General features: G+C 43.7%; 1 long non-coding RNA gene across 4 annotated transcripts in view; it reads left to right on the top strand.

The window, feature by feature from the left end:
• The window catches only part of LOC307181176, a 679,221-nt gene that overhangs the window by 11,752 nt on the left and 653,750 nt on the right, over window positions 1–13,719 (top strand). The gene's annotated exons all lie outside the window — the stretch shown is intronic.

Raw genomic sequence — 13,719 nt, 5'->3', positions numbered from 1 at the left:
CTGACTCTCAGGAGCCCACACCTGTTCCTTGGACCTGGCCGGTTCAGCAAGTTCCATTTTCTGCAACTGTGAGCCCCTGAGGGGTGATGATTGGCTGACCTGGGCAGCCTTACCGTGCCGGCCAGCCCTCCCCAGGTGTGCCTGGGTTGAGATCAATATAAATACCACTCCAGGCAGCAAGAGCCCCTGCAGCCGTGCCTGACGCCATTTTCTCTGCCCTGTCAGCAGTCTCGGGGCTGGGCTGGTGGGAGGGAGTGAGAGGTCACGGCTTTGTGGGTGGCCCAGTGTGAGTGGGGCTCTGCTGGACTTTCTGCAGCAGTTGCCAGGCTGCCACCTGCTAAAGAAGAGGATGTGTCACCCATACCTGCTGCTGGAATTTCTCCCTGGGCAGAGGTGAGGAAGGAAAAAAGCAGTGGGGGCAGGGACAGGACGGGTATCTCAGGCAGGGAAATGGAAATCTTCCAGAAGAGCACCCAGGGCCAGGACCATCCTGGCTGGCCTGCAGGCACCAAGTCGGCCGGCATGCTGTCACTCGTGTGGCTCTATGGCCCTTCCTCTAGGCTTTCAAGTCCTTGTATATATTCAGGTGTTTTACCTGGGACGGGTGGGAATAGTTCAGCAGCAACTGGCCTGGGGCTCAGCTCACGTTTACTCACAGATGCCTCGGCACGGTGCCCCAGCTTTGCAATGAGGACGCTTGTTGCGTGGGGGCTGCTGGCTGAATGGGAGACGATTCCCCACCACTGACCAACTTCAGAATTGTTTACAACTGGAGCAAGTGCCCTGATACGGTTTTCCTCTGTGGAACTGGTGGGTTCTGTGTTTTTTTCTCTTTTTCGTTTTTGGTTCAAGGTAGATTTTATTCCTCTTTTTTGTATTTACAGATATAAGCATGGAAATAATTTATTCATATAAATACATGTATGTGCAGGGAATAATTGTTTTTTCTGTTTTATTTTTTAAATTTTATTTCTTTTTAATTTTGAATTTTATTTTATATTTTTATACAGCAGGTTCTTATTGGTTATCTATTTTATACATATAAATGTATACATGCCAATCTCAGTCTCTCAACTCCTCCCACCACCACCCCCCCAACAGCTTTCCCCCCTTGTTGTCCATACGTTTGTTGTCTACATCTGTTGCTCTATTTATGCCTTGCAAAATGGTTAATCTGTACAGTTTTTCTAGGTTCCACATATATGCATGAATATACAAGATTTGTTTTTCTCTTTCTGACTTACTTCACTCTGTATGACAGTCTTTAGATCCATCGACGTCTCTACAAATGACCCAATTTCATTCCTTTTCATGGCTCAGTAATATTCCATTTTATATATGTACCACGCTTTATGCATTCGTCTGTCTGTGGGCATTTAGGTTGCTTCCATTACCTCGATATTGTAAATAGTGATGCAATGAACATTGCGGTGAATGACTCTTTTTGATTTATGGTTTTGTCTGGGTATATGTCCAGTACTGGGATTGCTGTATCATATGGTAATTCTATTGTTAGTTTCTTAAGAAATTCCATATTGTTCCCCATAATGACTGTATCACTTTATATTCCCAACAATAGTGGAAGAGGGTTCCTTTTCTCCACACCCTTTCCAGCATTTTTTGTTTGTAGATTTTCTATGATGCCTATTCTACCAGGTGTGAGGTGATACCTCATTGTTGAATCCATTTCGTTGAGCAAGGGGTAGGTCTTGTCTATTAAATATTTGGCTTATGGAACGGTATCTGTGCTAATTTCAAACTCTGCTTTTATGCAGCACCCCAACTCACCTTCCCCCTTAAGCAAGCATAAGGTGGTATTCTAAATTTGAGACCCTGTTCTGTTTTGTAATTCAGTTCATGTGTAGCCAAGTTCACATTCTGTATATTACTGATACCTTATGATGTTTCTTTTTCTGTGTGACATATTTCACTTAGAATCATCATGCCTCAATCCACTCATTATGCTGGTACGGGCCTGGTGACATAGATTTCATTGCTGAGTGGTATTCTGTTGTACATAAGTACCGCAACTTCTTTATGCATTATTTGCTCTCTGGGATATTTAACTTGGCCACAGAAGAGATTCCTGTAAAAAGAGCCGTCACAAATTTTGGGGTGGCTGTGTCTTTTTGATTTTAATTTCCCTAAGCTATAGGACTATAAGTGGAAGTGCCCTAGGCTCTGTTGCTTTGTTTTTTAGATGTTTCAGGAAACACCATACACTTGTCCGGAGTGTCTGTTGGCAATTTACATCCCGCCCATCAGCATAACAAGGCTCCCAGTTCTCCATGGCCTGTCCTGCCTGTCTGGATTTTACACTTTTTTCAGATGGCCCTTTTGACCGGGGGGAAGTGAGACTTCATTGTAGTGCAGATTTCCTTTGCAAGCTTGCTTGGTTGGCCAAAAAGGGCGTATGCATTTTTTCCTGAATATATTCAGGAAAAAACGCATACGCCCTTTTTGGCCAAGTGCATCATTGTGGACGTTCTGCCTCTTTTCCTATGCTTTCAATGCAATTCCAGTCTACCTCCTGAAATCGGTTTCCTGCAATTCTGCCCCGCTTTCAAGTCCCCTTCGCAGCCTTACTTCAGTATATTTTTGGACGATAGCTGTCATTTATAGCTCTGCAGGTTTGTGAATTACAGTGCCCCTGAGCTCCTTTCTTCAACTCGCTTTCTTGTGAGCTGGCCGCAACACCGCAGGATGGCTTCAGACCCTAATCTGGTTCCGGCACGGCATGCTGAGCCTTTGGTTATTTCTTCTTCCGGGTGGGAAATGAGAGTTAAATTTGCCCGTCCAGACACCTCCAGCTAGTCTCTCATTGGTTCTCCCTATTCCTGTTCATCTTCCGCAGAATTTGCAAACTGGGCCAAACAGGAGGTTAAAGGCGCTGACTCTCCAAGTGGGGAGAGTGTTAGTAAAGCGTCTGGAATGTTGCACCCGAGTACCAGGGGAGGAAAACTGAGACATATTTGAACACGTCTCCCGTTCACACGGTTGATCACACTCTGGGTTCCACATGCATGTTTTAGCTGAAGGAAGAATACCTTAAACCTGGGTAGTTGAAACCCGTGGAATGGGTACCATGCAATATGACTTCAAAGGGTCTTCATTTGCTCCCGAACCTCTCCAATCCTATCACTGCTGCGTTTATACCCCTGTACACATGCTTGATGCTCTTTTGGAGACATAGCAATCCATAGGTTTTAAGATACTTACTCGTCAGGTACATTCTTAGGCGTTTAATATGCGGTGTTGAGTCCATTTCATTGAGCAAGGAGTAGCTCTTGTCTATTCCATATTTGGCTTAAGGAACTTTATCTGTGCTCATTTCAATCTCTGGTTTTATGCAGCACCCCAACTCACCTTTCCCCTTAAGCAAGCAGAAGTTGGTTTTCTAAATTTGAGACCCTGTTCTGTTTTGGAATTCAGTTCCTGTGTAGCCAAGTTTACATTCCGTGTATTAGTGATATCTTATGATGTTTCTTTTTCTGTGTGACTTATTTCAGTTAGAATCATCGTACCTGAATCCACTCATTATGCTGCTACGGGCCTGATGACATAGATTTCATTGCTGAGTGATACTGCATTGTACGTAAGTACCACAAGTTCTTTATCCATTTTTCACTTTCTGTGATATTGAACTTGTACGGTAAACGAGGTTCTATTAAACAGAGGCGTCCCAAACTTTGGGGTGGCTGTGTCTTTTTGATTTTAATTTCCCTAAGCTATAGGACCATAAGTGGAAGTGCCCTAGGCTCTGTTGCTTTGTTTTTTAGATGTTTCAGGAAACACCATACACTTGTCCCAAGTGTCTGTTGGCAATTTACATCCCGCCCATCAGCATAACAAGGCTCCCAGTTCTCCATGGCCTGTCCTGCCTTTCTGGATTTTACACTTTTTTCAGATGGCCCTTTTGACCGGGGGGAAGTGAGACTTCATTGTAGTGCAGATTTCCTTTGCAAGCTTGCTTGGTTGGCCAAAAAGGGCGTATGCGTTTTTTCCTGAATATATTCAGGAAAAAAAGCATACGCCCTTTTTGGCCAAGGGTATCATTGTGCACATTCTGCCTCTTTTCTTATGCTTGAAATGCAATTCCAGTCTGCCTCCTGAAATCGGTTTCCTGCAATTCTGCCCCGCTTTCAAGTCCTCTTGGCAGCCTTACTTCAGTATATTTTTGGACGATAGCTGTCATTTATAACTCTGCAAGTTTGTGAATTACAGTGCCCCTGAGCTCCTTTCTTCAACTCGCTTTCTTGTGACCTAGCCGCAACACCGCAGGATGGCTTCAGGCCCTAATCTGGTTCTGGCACGGCACGCTGAGCCTTTGGTTATTTCCTCTTCCTGGTGGGAAATGAGAGTTAAATTTGGCCGTCCAGACACCTCCAGCTAGTCTCTCATTGGTTCTCGCTATTCCTGTTCATCTTCCGCAGAAATTGCAAACTGGACCAAACAGGAGGTTAAAGGGACTGACTCTCCAACTCGAGAGAGTGTTAGTAAAGCGTCTGGAATGTTGCACCCGAGTACCAGGGTATGAAAACTGAGACATATTTGAACACGTCTCCCGATCACATGGTTGATCATACTCTGGGTTCCACATGCATGTTTTAGCTGAAGGAAGAATACCTTAAACCTGGGTAGTTGAAACCCGTGGAATGGGTACCATGCAATATGACTTCAAAGGGTCTTCATTTCCTCACCGAACCTCTCCAATCCTATCACTGTTGCATTTATGCCCCTGTACACATGCTTGATTCTCTTTTGGAGACATAGCAATCCATAGGTTTTAAGATACTTACTAGGCAGGTACATTCTTAGGCGTTTAATATTCGGTGTTGAGTCCATTTCATTGAGCAAGGAGTAGCTCTTGTCTATTCCATATTTGGCTTAAGGAACTTTATCTGTGCTCATTTCAATCTCTGGTTTTATGCAGCACCCCAACTCACCTTTCCCCTTAAGCAAGCATAAGTTGGTTTTCTAAATTTGAGACCCTGTTCTGTTTTGGAATTCAGTTCCTGTGTAGCCAAGTTTACATTCCGTGTATTAGTGATATCTTATGATGTTTCTTTTTCTGTGTGACTTATTTCACTTAAATCATCATACCTGAATCCACTCATTATGCTGCTACGGGCCTGATGACATAGATTTCATTGCTGAGTGATACTGCATTGTACGTAAGTACCACAAGTTCTTTATCCATTTTTCACTTTCTGTGATACTGAACTTGTACGGTAAACGAGGTTCTTGTAAACAGAGGCGTCCCAAACTTTGGGGTGGCTTTGTCGTTTTGATTTTAATTTCCCTAAGCTATAGGACCATAAGTGGAAGTGCCCTAGGCTCTGTTGCTTTGTTTTTTAGATGTTTCAGGAAACACCATACACTTCTCCCGAGTGTCTGTTGGCAATTTACATCCCGCCCATCAGCATAACAAGGCTCCCAGTTCTCCATGGCCTGTCCTGCCTTTCTGGATTTTACACTTTTTTCAGATGGCCCTTTTGACCGGGGGGAAGTGAGACTTCATTGTAGTGCAGATTTCCTTTGCAAGCTTGCTTGGTTGGCCAAAAAGGGCGTATGCGTTTTTTCCTGAATATATTCAGGAAAAAACGCATACGCCCTTTTTGGCCAAGTGCATCATTGTGGACGTTCTGCCTCTTTTCCTATACTTTCAATGCAATTCCAGTCTACCTCCTGAAATCGGTTTCCTGCAATTCTGCCCCACTTTCAAGTCCTCTTGGCAGCCTTACTTCAGTATATTTTTGGACGATAGCTGTCATTTATAACTCCTCAGGTTTGTGAATTACAGTGCCCCTGAGCTCCTTTCTTCAACTCGCTTTCTTCTGACCTGGCCGCAACACCGCAGGATGGCTTCAGGCCCTAATCTGGTTTCGGCACGGCACGCTGAGACTTTGGTTATTTCCTCTTCCTGGTGGGAAATGAGAGTTAAATTTGCCCGTCCAGACACCTCCAGCTAGTCTCTCATTGGTTCTCGCTATTCCTGTTCATCTTCCGCAGAAATTGCAAACTGGACCAAACAGGAGGTTAAAGGGACTGACTCTCCAAGTGGGGAGAGTGTTAGTAAAGCGTCTGGAATGTTGCACCCGAGTACCAGGGTACGAAAACTGAGACATATTTGAACACGTCTCCCGATCACATGGTTGATCATACTCTGGGTTCCACATGCATGTTTTAGCTGAAGGAAGAATACCTTAAACCTGGGTAGTTGAAACCCGTGGAATGGGTACCATGCAGTATGACTTCAAAGGGTCTTCATTTGCTCACCGAACCTCTCCAATCCTATCACTGCTGCGTTTATGCCCCTGTACACATGCTTGATTCTCTTTCAGAGACACAGCAATCCATAGGTTTTAAGATACTTACTAGTCAGGTACATTCTTAGGCGTTTAATATTCGGTGTTGAGTCCATTTCATTGAACAAGGAGTAGCTCTTGTCTATTCCATATTTGGCTTAAGGAACTTTATCTGTGCTCATTTCAATCTCTGGTTTTATGCAGCACCCCAACTCACCTTTCCCCTTAAGCAAGCATAAGTTGGTTTTCTAAATTTGAGACCCTGTTCTGTTTTGGAATTCAGTTCCTGTGTAGCCAAGTTTACATTCCGTGTATTAGTGACATCTTATGATGTTTCTTTTTCTGTGTGACTTATTTCAGTTAGAATCATCGTACCTGAATCCACTCATTATGCTGCTACGGGCCTGATGACATAGATTTCATTGCTGAGTGATACTGCATTGTACGTAAGTACCACAAGTTCTTTATCCATTTTTCACTTTCTGTGATATTGAACTTGTACGGTAAACGAGGTTCTTGTAAACAGAGGTATCCCAAACTTTGGGTTGGCTGTGTCGTTTTCATTTTAATTTCCCTAAGCTATAGGACCATAAGTGGAAGTGCCCTAGGCTCTGTTGCTTTGTTTTTTAGATGTTTCAGGAAACACCATACACTTCTCCCGAGTGTCTGTTGGCAATTTACATCCCGCCCATCAGCATAACAAGGCTCCCAGTTCTCCATGGCCTGTCCTGCCTTTCTGGATTTTACACTTTTTTCAGATGGTCCTTTTGACCGGGGGGAAGTGAGACTTCATTGTAGTGCAGATTTCCTTTGCAAGTTTGCTTGGTTGGCCAAAAAGGGCGTATGCGTTTTTTCCTGAATATATTCAGGAAAAAACGCATACGCCCTTTTTGGCCAAGTGCATCATTGTGGACGCTCTGCCTCTTTTCCTATGCTTTCAATGCAATTCCAGTCTACCTCCTGAAATCGGTTTCCTGCAATTCTGCCCCGCTTTCAAGTCCTCTTGGCAGCCTTACTTCAGTATATTTTTGGACGATAGCTGTCATTTATAACTCTGCAGGTTTGTGAATTACAGTGCCCCTGAGCTCCTTTCTTCAACTCGCTTTCTTGTGACCTGGCCGCAACACTGCATGATGGCTCAGGCCCTAATCTGGTTCCGGCACGGCACGCTGAGCCTTTGGTTAATTCCTCTTCCTGGTGGGAAATGAGAGTTAAATTTGCACGTCCAGACACCTCCAGCTAGTCTCTCATTGGTTCTCGCTATTCCTGTTCATCTTCCGCAGAAATTGCAAACTGGGCCAAACAGGAGGTTAAAGGGACTGACTCTCCAAGTGGGGAGAGTGTTAGTAAAGCGTCTGGAATGTTGCACCCGAGTACCAGGGTACGAAAACTGAGACATATTTGAACACGTCTCCCGATCACATGGTTGATCATACTCTAGGTTCCACACGCATGTTTTAGCTGAAGGAAGAATACCATAAACCTGGGTAGTTGAAACCCGTGGAATGGGTACCATGCAATATGACTTCAAAGGGTCTTCATTTGCTCACCGAACCTCTCCAATCCTATCACTGCTGCATTTATGCCCCTGTACACACGCTTTATTCTCTTTCGGAGACATAGCAATCCATAGGTTTTAAGACACTTACTAGTCAGGTACATTCTTAGGGGTTTAATACGGGGTATTGAGTCCATTTCGTTGAGCAAGGAGTAGCTCTTGTCTATTCCATATTTGGCTTAAGGAACTTTATCTGTGCTCATTTCAATCTCTGGCTTTATGCAACACCCCAACTCACCTTTCCCCTTAAGCAAGCATAAGTTGGTTTTCTAAATTTGAGACCCTGTTCTGTTTTGTAATTCAGTTCCTGTGTAGCCAAGTTTACATTCCGTGTATTAGTGATATCTTATGATGTTTCTTTTTGTGTGTGACTTATTTCAGTTAGAATCATCATACCTGAATCCACTCATTATGCTCCTACGGGCCTGATGACATAGATTTCATTGCTGAGGGATATTGCATTGTACGTAAGTACCACAACTTCTTTATCCATTTTTCACTTTCTACGATACTGAACTTGTCCCTTAAATGAGGTTCTTGTAAACAGAGCCGTCCCAAACTTTGGGGTGGCTGTGTCTTTTTGATTTTAATTTCCCTAAGCTATAGGACCATAAGTGGAAGTGCCCTAGGCTCTGTTGCTTTGTTTTTCAGATGTTTCAGGAAACACCATACACTTCTCCCGAGTGTCTGTTGGCAATTTACATCCCGCCCATCAGCATAACAAGGCTCCCAGTTCTCCATGGCCTGTCCTGCCTTTCTGGATTTTACACTTTTTTCTGAAGGCCCTTTTGACCGGGGGGAAGTGAGACTTCATTGTAGTGAAGATTTCCTTTGCAAGCTTGCTTGGTTGACCAAAAAGGGCGTATGCGTTTTTTCCTGAATATATTCAGGAAAAAACGCATACGCCCTTTTTGGCCAAGTGCATCATTGTGGACGTTCTGCCTCTTTTCCTCTGCTTTAAATGCAATTCCAGTCTACCTCCTGAAATCGGTTTCCTGCAATTCTGCCCCGCTTTCAAGTCCTCTTGGCAGCCTTACCTCAGTATATTTTTGGACGATAGCTGTCATTTATAAGTCTGCAGGTTTGTGAATTACTGTGCCCCTGAGCTCCTTTCTTCAACTCGCTTTCTTGTGAGCTGGCCGCAACACCGCAGGATTGCTTAAGGCTCTAATCTGGTTCCAGCATGGCACGCTGAGCCTTTAGTTAATTCCTCTTCCTGGTGGGAAATGAGAGTCCAATTTGTCCGTCCAGACATGTCCAGCTAGTCTCTCATTGGTTCTCCCTATTCCTCTTCATCTACCACAGAAATTGCAAACTGGGCCAAACAGGAGTTTAAAGGCACTGACACTCCAAGTCGGGAGAGTGTTAGTAAAGCGTCTGGAATGTTGCACCCGAGTACCAGGGGACGAAAACTGAGACATATTTGAACACGTCTCCCGATCACATGGTTGATCATACTTTGGGTTCCACATGCAAGTTTTAGCTGAAGAAAGAATCCCTTAAACCTGGAGAGTTGAGACCCGTGGAATGGGTACCATGCAATATGACTTCAAAGGGCCTTCATTTGCTCACCGAACCTCTCCAGAGCTATCACTGCTGCATGTGCCCCTGTACACAAGCTGGATTCACTTTCAGAGACATAGCAATCTATAGGTTTCCATATACTTACTAGTCAGGTACATTCTGATGCGTTTAATATGGGGAGTTGAGTCCATTTCGTTGAGCAAGGAGTAGCTCTTGTCTATTACATATTTGGCTAAGGAACTTTATCTGTGCTCATTTCAATCTCTGGTTTTATGCAGCACCCCAACTCTCCTTTCCCCTTAAGCAAGCATAAGTTGGTTTTCTACATATGAGACCGTGTTCCGTTTTTAATTCTGTTCCTGTGTAGCCAAGTTTACATTCCGTGTATTAGTGATATCTTATGATGTTTCTTTTTCTGTGTGATTTATTTCACTTAGAATCATCGTACCTGAATCCCCTCATTATGCTGCTACGGGCCTGATGACATAGATTTCATTTTGAGGGATATTGCATTGTACATAAGTACCACAACTTTTTTATCCATTTTTTGCTTTGTGTGATATTGAACTTGTACAGTAAACGAGGTTCTTGTAAACAGAGACCTCCCAAATTTTGGGGTGGCTGTGTCTTTTCGATTTTAATTTCCCTAAGCTATAGGACCGTAAGTGGAACTGCCCTAAGCTGTGTTGGTTTGTTTTTTAGATGTTTCAGGAAACACCATACACTTCTCCAGAGTGGCTGTTGGCAATTTTCATCCCGCCCATCAGCATAATAAAGCTCCCAGTTCGCCATGGTCTGCCTGCCTTTCTGGATTTTACACTTTTTTCAGATGGCCCTTTTGACCGGGGGGCAGTGGGACTTCATTGTAGTACAGTTTACCTTTGCAAGCTTGCTTGGTTGGCCAAAAAGGGCGTATGCGTTTTTTCCTGAATATATTCAGGAAAAAACGCATACGCCCTTTTTGGCCAAGTGCATCATTGTGGACGTTCTGCATCTTTTCCTATGCTTTAAATGCAATTCCAGTCTACCTCCTGAAATCGGTTTCCTGAAATTCTGCCCCGCTTTCAAGTCCTCTTGGCAGCCTTACTTCAGTATATTTTTGGACGATAGCTGTCATTTATAAGTCTGTAGGTTTGTGAATTACAGTGCCCCTGAGCTCCTTTCTTCAACTCGCTTTCTTGTGAGCTGGCCGCAACACCGCAGGATTGCTTCAGGCCCTAATCTGGTTCCGGCACGGCACGCTGAGCCTTTGGTTAATTCCTCTTCCTGGTGGGAAATGAGAGTTCAATTTGCCCGTCCAGATACCTTCAGCTAGTCTCTCATTGGTTCTCGCTATTCCTGTTCATCTTCCGCAGAAATTGCAAACTGGGCCAAACAGGAGGTTAAAGGCACTGACTCTCCAAGTCGGGAGAGTGTTAGGAAAGCGTCTGGAATGTTGCACCCGAGTACCAGGGGACGAAAACTGAGACATATTTGAACACGTCTCCCGATCACATGGTTGATCATACTCTGGGTTCCACATGCATGTTTTAGCTGAAAGAAGAATCCCTTAAACCTGGAGAGTTGAGACCCGTGGAATGGGTACCATGCAATATGACTTCAAAGGGTCTTCATTTGCTCACCGAACCTCTCCAGTCTTATCACTGCTGCGTTTATGCCCCTGTACACATGCTTGATTCTCTTTCGGAGACATAGCAATCCATAGGTTTTAAGATACTTACTAGTCAGGTACATTCTTAGGCATTTAATATGGGGTGTTGAGTCCATTTCGTTGAGCAAGGAGTAGCTCTTGTCTGTTACATATTAGGCTTAAGGAACTTTATCTCTGCTCATTTCAATCTCTGGTTTTATGCAGCACCCCAACTCACCTATCGCCTTAAGAAAGCATAAGTTGGTTTTCTAAATTTGAGACCCTGTTCTGTTTTGTAATTCAGTTACTGTGTAGCCAAGTTTACATTCTGTTTATTAGTGATATCTTATGATGTTTCTTTTTCTGTGTGACATATTTCAGTTAGAATCATCATACCTGAATCCACTCATTATGCTGCTACAGGCCTGATGACATAGATTTCATTGCTGAGGGATATTGCATTGTACGTAAGTACCACAACTACTTTATCCATTTTTCACTTTCTGCGATATTGAACTTGTACCGTAAATGAGGTTCTTGTAAACAGAGCCATCCCAAACTTTGGGGTGGCTGTGTCTTTTTTATTTTCATTTCCCTAAGCTATAGGACCATAAGTGGAAGTGCCCTAGGCTCTGTTGCTTTGTTTTTTAGATGTTTCAGGAAACACCATACACTTCTCCCCAGTGGCTGTTGGCAATTTACATCCCGCCCATCAGCATAAAAAGGCTCCCAGTTCTCCATGGCCTGTCCTGCCTTTCTGGATTTTACACTTTTTTCAGATGGCAATTTTGACCGGGGGGCAGTGAGAGTTCATTGTAATGCAGATTTCCTTTGCAAGTTTGCTTGGTTGGCCAAAAAGGGTGTATGCGTTTTTTCCTGAATATATTCAGGAAAAAACGCATACGCCCTTTTTGGCCAAGTGCATCATTGTGGACGTTCTGCCTCTTTTCCTATGCTTTAAATGCAATTCCAGTCTACCTCCTGAAATCGGTTTCCTGAAATTCTGCCCCGCTTTCAAGTCCTCTTGGCAGCCTTACTTCAGTATATTTTTGGACGATAGCTGTCATTTATAAGTCTGCAGGTTTGTGAATTACAGTGCCCCTGAGCTCCTTTCTTCAACTCGCTTGCTTGTGAGCTGGCCGCAACACCGCAGGATTGCTTCAGGCCCTAATCTGGTTCTGGCCTGGCACGCTGAGCCTTTGGTTAATTCCTCTTCCTGGTGGGAAATTTGAGTTAAATTTGCCCGTCCAGACACCTTCAGCTAGTCTCTCATTGGTTCTCCCTATTCCTCTTCATCTACCACAGAAATTGCAAACTGGGCCAAACAGGAGTTTAAAGGCACTGACACTCCAAGTGGGGAGAGTGTTAGTAAAGCATCTGGAATGTTGCACCCGAGTACCAGGGGACGAAAACTGAGACATATTTGAACACGTCTCCCGATCACATGGTTGATCATACTTTGGGTTCCACATGCAAGTTTTAGCTGAAGAAAGAATCCCTTAAACCTGGAGAGTTGAGACACGTGGAATGGGTACCATGCAATATGACTTCAAAGGGCCTTCATTTGCTCACCGAACCTCTCCAGAGCTATCACTGCTGCATGTGCCCCTGTACACAAGCTGGATTCACTTTCAGAGACATAGCAATCCATAGGTTTCGATATACTTACTAGTCAGGTACATTCTTAGGCGTTTAATATGGGGAGTTGAGTCCATTTCATTGAGCAAGGAGTAGCTCTTGTCTATTACATATTTGGCTAAGGAACTTTATCTGTGCTCATTTCAATCTCTGGTTTTATGCAGCACCCCAACTCTCCTTTCCCCTTAAGCAAGCATAAGTTGGTTTTCTACATATGAGACCCTGTTCTGTTTTTAATTCTGTTCCTGTGTAGCCAAGTTTACATTCCGTGTATTAGTGATATCTTATGATGTTTCTTTTTCTGTGTGACTTATTTCACTTATAATCATCGTACCTGAATCCCCTCATTATGCTGCTATGGGCCTGATGACATAGATTTCATTGCTGAGTGATATTGCATTGTACGTAAGTACCACAACTTCTTTATCCATTTTTTGCTTTGTGTGATATTGAACTTGTACAGTAAACGAGGTTCTTGTAAACAGAGACGTCCCAAATTTTGGGGTGGCTGTGTCTTTTCGATTTTAATTTTCCTAAGCTATAGGACCGTAAGTGGAACTGCACTAAGTTCTGTTGCTTTGTTTTTTAGATGTTTCAGGAAACACCATACACTTCTCCAGAGTGGCTGTTGGCAATTTTCATCCCTCCCATCAGCATAACAAGGTTCCCAGTTCTCCATGGTCTGTCCTGCCTTTCTGGATTTTAGACTTTTCTCAGCTGGCCCTTTTGACCGGGGTCAGTGAGACTTCATTGTAGTGCAGATTTCCTTTGCAAGCTTGCTTAGTTGGCCAAAAAAGGCGTATGCGTTTTTTTCTGAATATATTCAGGAAAAAACGCATACGCCATTTTTGGCCAAGTGCACCATTGTGGACGTTGTGCCTGTTTTCCTATGCTTTCAATGCAATTCCAGTCTACCTCCTGAAATAGGTTTCCTGCAATTCTGCCCCGCTTTCAATTCCTCTTGGCAGCCTTACTTCAATATATTCTTAGACGATAGCTGTCATTTATAACTCTGCAGGTTTGTGAATGACAGTGCCCCTGAGCTCCTTTCTTCAACTCGC

This window comes from Stenella coeruleoalba, assembly GCF_951394435.1.
Source record: "Stenella coeruleoalba genome assembly, contig: scaffold_108, whole genome shotgun sequence".
Lineage (NCBI taxonomy): Eukaryota > Metazoa > Chordata > Mammalia > Artiodactyla > Delphinidae > Stenella > Stenella coeruleoalba.
This window is presented reverse-complemented; position numbering and strand designations above follow the sequence as displayed.